Source organism: Filicampus tigris, chromosome 5 (genome assembly GCF_054856515.1).
Source record: "Filicampus tigris isolate MCC_2025a chromosome 5, RoL_Ftig_1.0, whole genome shotgun sequence".
In the NCBI taxonomy this organism is placed as follows: Eukaryota; Metazoa; Chordata; class Actinopteri; order Syngnathiformes; family Syngnathidae; genus Filicampus; species Filicampus tigris.
The window spans coordinates 8,928,056-8,933,478 of record NC_141221.1 but is presented as its reverse complement, the minus strand read 5'-3'; the positions used below and the strand labels follow the sequence as shown (position 1 = coordinate 8,933,478).

Sequence of the window (5,423 nt, the reverse complement as noted above, 5' to 3'; positions counted from 1 at the left end):
ACTTTGCCACTGAATAATGAAACGGCTGACACATCATGACATTAGTGGAGGCTGGCAGCATTCATTGTCATGACACTCGGATGATGAAAACTGTTGAGAAAGTAGGTCACAGCATTGCTAAACGTAGCTTTACAGAATAAGTGCACTAAATGTTACATAGCGTATCACTTGTGCTTTGCTTTCTGACTGTTGCCTGTCTCAAATGTAAAGCCAACGTGTACTACAAGCTTTTATTCTGTGCATCTCTAATCTCTTTGCACATGGGCTCAGGTTTTATTAGATATATCTCATAATAGACAACAGAACGGAAAAGCTGAAAGCATCAGCCAAATCTACACACAAATAGCAGTGAAAACAGGAAACATGGCTGGGAAAAATTGAGGTTCCTGGTTTTGTTTCCATATAGTTCTCATGATTATGTGAGTCCAAGTGATTTTAGATCAGCTCTAAATCACAGTTCTGTTATGCTGGTATACTTTATTTGTCTTCTTTATAACTGGCATGCATGTGTAAAAATAAGTAAACCGCTGTATAATTAAAAAAAAAAGTAAAGTAAAACTACTTTGAAGATGCAATGGTGAAGATGCAATGGTACACAATTATGCTCATAACTACGTGCCTTTTATGTTACTATCTGCTTGGTAAATGAATTTGTCTATGTAATTTGCATTTAAATTAGGAGGTAGGCTACTGCTTTTATTGTTCTGAGCAGCTAAACCCTTAACTATACATTGAAATTCTTGTTCTATTTGTCATCACACTTTCCCTCTTTGCCTTCTCAGGTGTCTTAACAAAAAACAGAAACAAGCCTCATCCTCATCTGTTTGAACCTTTGTTTGACTTTTGAGGTACAAGCTGTTTTTTGATTGTACATTTTTTGGATTATTTGATTTTAGGGATGTCACGATATGAACCTCATGATGCGATACTTAGCACAATATTGTGGGGAGGGTGTACGTATGGTTTCTGTAGAACATGAAATACAAATAAAATAAACATGAGCAGTTGCATGTAAATGTCTCTGCACAATGCTAATTAGTTGAGGTCCTAATTATACATATAGTTCAATTAGTACAGTTAGCATTAACCTCAATGTATATAAATGACCTACAATGACCGAACATCTAATATTGAGACACTTACTTGCTAATGCAGGCATACATTGTGAATCAAGTCAATTTGTGGAGGAATTCTAATGTGTTATGTTGCGCTTCATCTGGCGATTAACGTGGGTCTTAAACATAGGTGGCATCAAGTTAAACTGCACTAGTAAACTCATAGGCGGATAGACGGACCGGTCCGTCACATAGGAGAAATGCCCGGCTCTGCCTGTGTCAATGTGAGAGAATGTGTCCCCTGTAACCTTAATGAGGCCAAGAAAGGAAATGGATGGATGGAGGTTTAACAGATACTCCAATGATGCACAAAGACAATAATGCATTTTTTCAAATCCACAAAACGACCAAATGACATTTTGTTTTGTTCTGACTTAAACAACAAAAAAAAAGCTTAGATTTAGAAGTTGGACACTATAAAATAGCAGGTTTTATCCAATGAAACGCAAGAGGGCAGTATTGAAGCACCTTACATTTTAAAACTCACACCATTTCTTGCAAGTCGACTCAGTCTCAATGTGTGTAGGGGGGGCTGGTGAACATAAACGCAAAAGGCTGGTTTGTGCAACTTTTTAGAAACCACATCTGCATAAATCTCTATTGTCAAACTGGGGTCTCGAATTGGATATCATGGACTGCAAGATATTGAGGGATGAATCAGTTCTTCCTAATACCTAATCCATTAGGTTTTTTTGTGCACGTTCTTCCCATGAGTTGCTCTGCGGTGGTTTTATACCGCGATCTGTCAAGTTATATTGATGTCCTATATGAGCTGTAATTACTGGATCAGGAGGTTTAAGAGAGTATTGCCAAAATGGTTGCACTATGAGTGTGGCCATGCTTTGATGTAGCCAGTGAGTAGGAGTGCTAGGGGAGTATGGGGGCTGCTTTTCCACTGGAAAATACCCAGTTGCTGAAATATAAATGACAGCCAAGGACATAAACCATAATGAAACAAAATGACAAATAAAAGTAGTTATTTTGAAAAAGGTTTCCACTTGATTGCAGTGATCACTCAACAATAAATCATCTCGGGCCAGGGTGATAATTTATTTATTTCCCCTAAAACATTCGTAAATAAGTTTCCTATGTGTTTGTGTGATGCTAACTCCCCCCCAAAAAACTCAGTGCACCAGCTGCGTGGCGCTCCACTTTCCACGTTGGTGATTCACGCTCTTTTTTTTTCTCTCTACTCTTGTCATGATCCTGTTTTGTGTTGGTGTTTTTTTCAGTTGGAGTGGTGGGCGGTTTCCCCCAGCAGCACACCTGTGTCTCATTGTAATCAGCCTTGTATTTAAGGACTGCCAAGCCGTTTGTACCTCGTCGGATTATTCCTCTGCTTGCTCCTGACTATAGTCGCCAAGTATTTAATTTTCTTGACGTTCCACTTGTTCACGCTGCTCTCCTTGTTTTGCTGCGTTTCTCGCCATAGTAAGTATTGGGGTTTGTTGTTAATAATTTTATCGGTGGATTTGGAATTTTCGTGTCTTTTTCATAAAATTATTGCAAAAATAATACAAGGTTATTTTTGGGAGGAAACAAAAGACTTCCACTTCCGGGTCGTTTAAGTGTGCCTCAACGCTGGCAGTGATTTGTATGGTCTGAAGATGTCCCACACAAGGACATACTTTACATGCAAAGGGATAAGGTTGGTTAATGAACAATATTGCTATCCAAACTTTTCCTACGCCCAATACATAAATTATCCCATATTACACACACAAGACAGGCTCAGTGTGTAATTGTCAATCAGTGAAATGGCGTCCTGACTCCTGTGGCATTATCCATGATATTACGTGTTGAACCACTAGAGGGCAACATTAATGTGCAATGTGACTATTGGGAAGCACATGAAAAGCGTTGTGCAATTAATGAAGGCGGCTCCGTAGAAGAGAACATGCACTCTTGCTTTTGAAAAGAACCTAACACAACACATTCAGTCGGTACTTGACCCTGTTAGGGACAAATAGAGGGAGGAATAAAAACCCACCTCCGTCCTTTCTTAGTCCATCCTTTTTAAAAGACTTCTCATCCTCCATCCGTCCACAAAATGGGCGTCCATCTGAGACGGACCGTTCCGCCCCTGGGACAGAATGCCCAGCTCTGTTTTTTTGAGTGTTAGTAGTCAAAAACACACAGTAGTAGACGTTTGCAGATAATAATTGGGGTTGAAATGGACAATTTCCCTGTCTTTAATGAGCAGAGTCAGCAAAGGCTTGATGTCGCCAAAAGATCATTACACAGAGTGATTGTAGTGTTGTATGGATTGTGTGAAGAAAAGGCAATATTTATGGTATTTGAATACTGGAAGAACTGTACAAAACATATTTGTGAAATGTTATTATGTATATGCTGTGAGATAATCAACTACTTTCTTTGGCTTTCCAGCTTCTCCATGCATACTTTGTAAGAGAGCTGTTATGTCTGATCTCCCGGTAAATGTGGTGACCTGAGTGGAAATGACCTTAGCTGTGAACATCGTTAGGACAACTAGAGGTGTTTATTGCCTCTGCCAACTGCAAGAAATATGAGGTGAGAGGTTATGTTTTGGCCGCCATTTGTTGGTTACTGTTGTATGTTTATCACTTACTTAGCTGATTATGTAAAAACTACAGAACTGATAACCAAGAAAGTTGGACTAGTGTATGGATCAAGGGTGAATGTGAGCTTATAACATTTCTATGAAAATTCTGATTGACCTTGAAACATATTGAAGATTTTTTAAAATTTTATTTTATTTTTTTTTAAACTGCTACATTCTACTTGTATTAGGGAAACGGCTCATGTTATGGACCATTTTGACAGAGTGACCCCTCCATATAAAATGGTAGAGATAGATATGATCTGTTCTCGGCCAGACACATCATAAAAGTAATATTAATGGCAACAAACGTTCTTTTAACAAAAATAAATAATAAAAGACGCATCGTGACTCGACACCCCACTCCACACTTGGAGCCCAGAATTATTAAAAAAAAAAAAAAAAAAAAAAAAGACTTCAAATAGCAAAGTGCATTGAGTCTCTTCAAAACAGCATGGATTCTGTTTTCCATCGTGGAGGCAGCACTTCATTACGTAGTCGCTTACATTCAAATGCTGATAGCTAACAATAATCTGTGCATCCAACAAATCAGTGGATAGATGGATACAAAATACTTAGACCAGCAAAAATAAAATGTATGCTATGAGGGATGAATCAGCATTTACATCAGTGGTTCCACTGTAGTTTGTGTGTCCTGCTCGCACCTGCCCGTGTGTGCGTCACTGCGAAAAGTGTTTGAGTGGACCTCATGCATGTTTGTATTGTGCTTGGACGCCACCTCATCCTGGCGCAGACTTCCCAACGTGGGAGGACGAAGGGCTGGCGTGCAGGCAGCAGGATATCCCATCACTGCACCCACTTCCTTCATGTCTTCCCAGCAGCTACAAGCAAGGAAATGTCAGCAGAGGTCAGGCAGACCCCTCCCTCTGTCATTATCCTTCCATCTCCTGCCCTCCTGTCCATGCTGACAGCGCTATTTTTCTCACGTCGCGACACCAGCTTCTTCTCTTCACTGCCCTTCAAACTGACTTTTTTTTTTTTTTTTTTTCCCCTCCATGTCTTTCACCTTATTTTTCTCTCAGCCCTCCATTTGTGTCTTTTTAGACCTTTTGAGGGCCCAGCATCACTCTCGCAGTCCCTCAAAGACACAGACAGAGTTCAGCAGTTCCTTTATCCCAGACCTTTTGTTGTTTGCAGGTCTCTCCATTGCAACACAGTTACTTTACGGCCTGCTTTCACAGACAGACTGGAGATTAAACAGAATTCTTTCACTGGAGAAACCCTACGGAAAAAAAGGAGGGCTGGCTGTGAGTCAGTCCAATGTGTGTCAAAATACTCAAGCTAAAATCTGGGGCAAGAAGTAATGCAATATAGATGTAATGTCATCATGAATACTGTATGAAACGCAACAATGTACTGTAAAGACATAATTGTCGCTATCACCTAGGGAAAGCTCAAAGCGGCATGGGTGATGTCCTCTATTTGAACAACAGCATATTGTTTTAATTAAAGCTCGGCATTTTACAAAAAATTTGCGGTCCGTTTATCGCCTTTTGCCTACAGCAGGCGTACTCTTCCGCCCTCCGTTTATCCACCATTTTGTCTGGCCAGACCAAATAGTAATAGCCTATAGGCGACTCCATCGATCACTTTAAACGGGTTTCCATTAGCCTTTCTGAGTACTGCCTGGGCCTTTCCTAGTTTTTGTCGTGTCCAAAGTGCAAGAGTTTGTGGGGAAATGCCACAGATAAATTTGCTTGAGCTAG

The 5,423-nt window shown here is 40.1% G+C and overlaps 1 long non-coding RNA gene across 3 annotated transcripts; it reads left to right on the top strand.

Annotated features, from left to right (window-relative positions):
• The first annotated feature begins 2,390 nt into the window (after nucleotides 1-2,390).
• LOC147147160 (uncharacterized) lies at nucleotides 2,391-5,188 on the top strand. Of its 3 annotated transcripts, none has more exons than XR_015086841.1 (4): nucleotides 2,391-2,546; nucleotides 3,504-3,647; nucleotides 4,451-4,564; nucleotides 4,855-5,188. It is a non-coding gene; the product is annotated as an uncharacterized LOC147147160 (long non-coding RNA). The 3 variants fall into 3 exon arrangements; XR_015086843.1 differs by having other exon boundaries at nucleotides 4,762-5,188; XR_015086842.1 differs by having other exon boundaries at nucleotides 4,740-5,188.
• The last annotated feature ends 235 nt before the right edge of the window (nucleotides 5,189-5,423 follow it).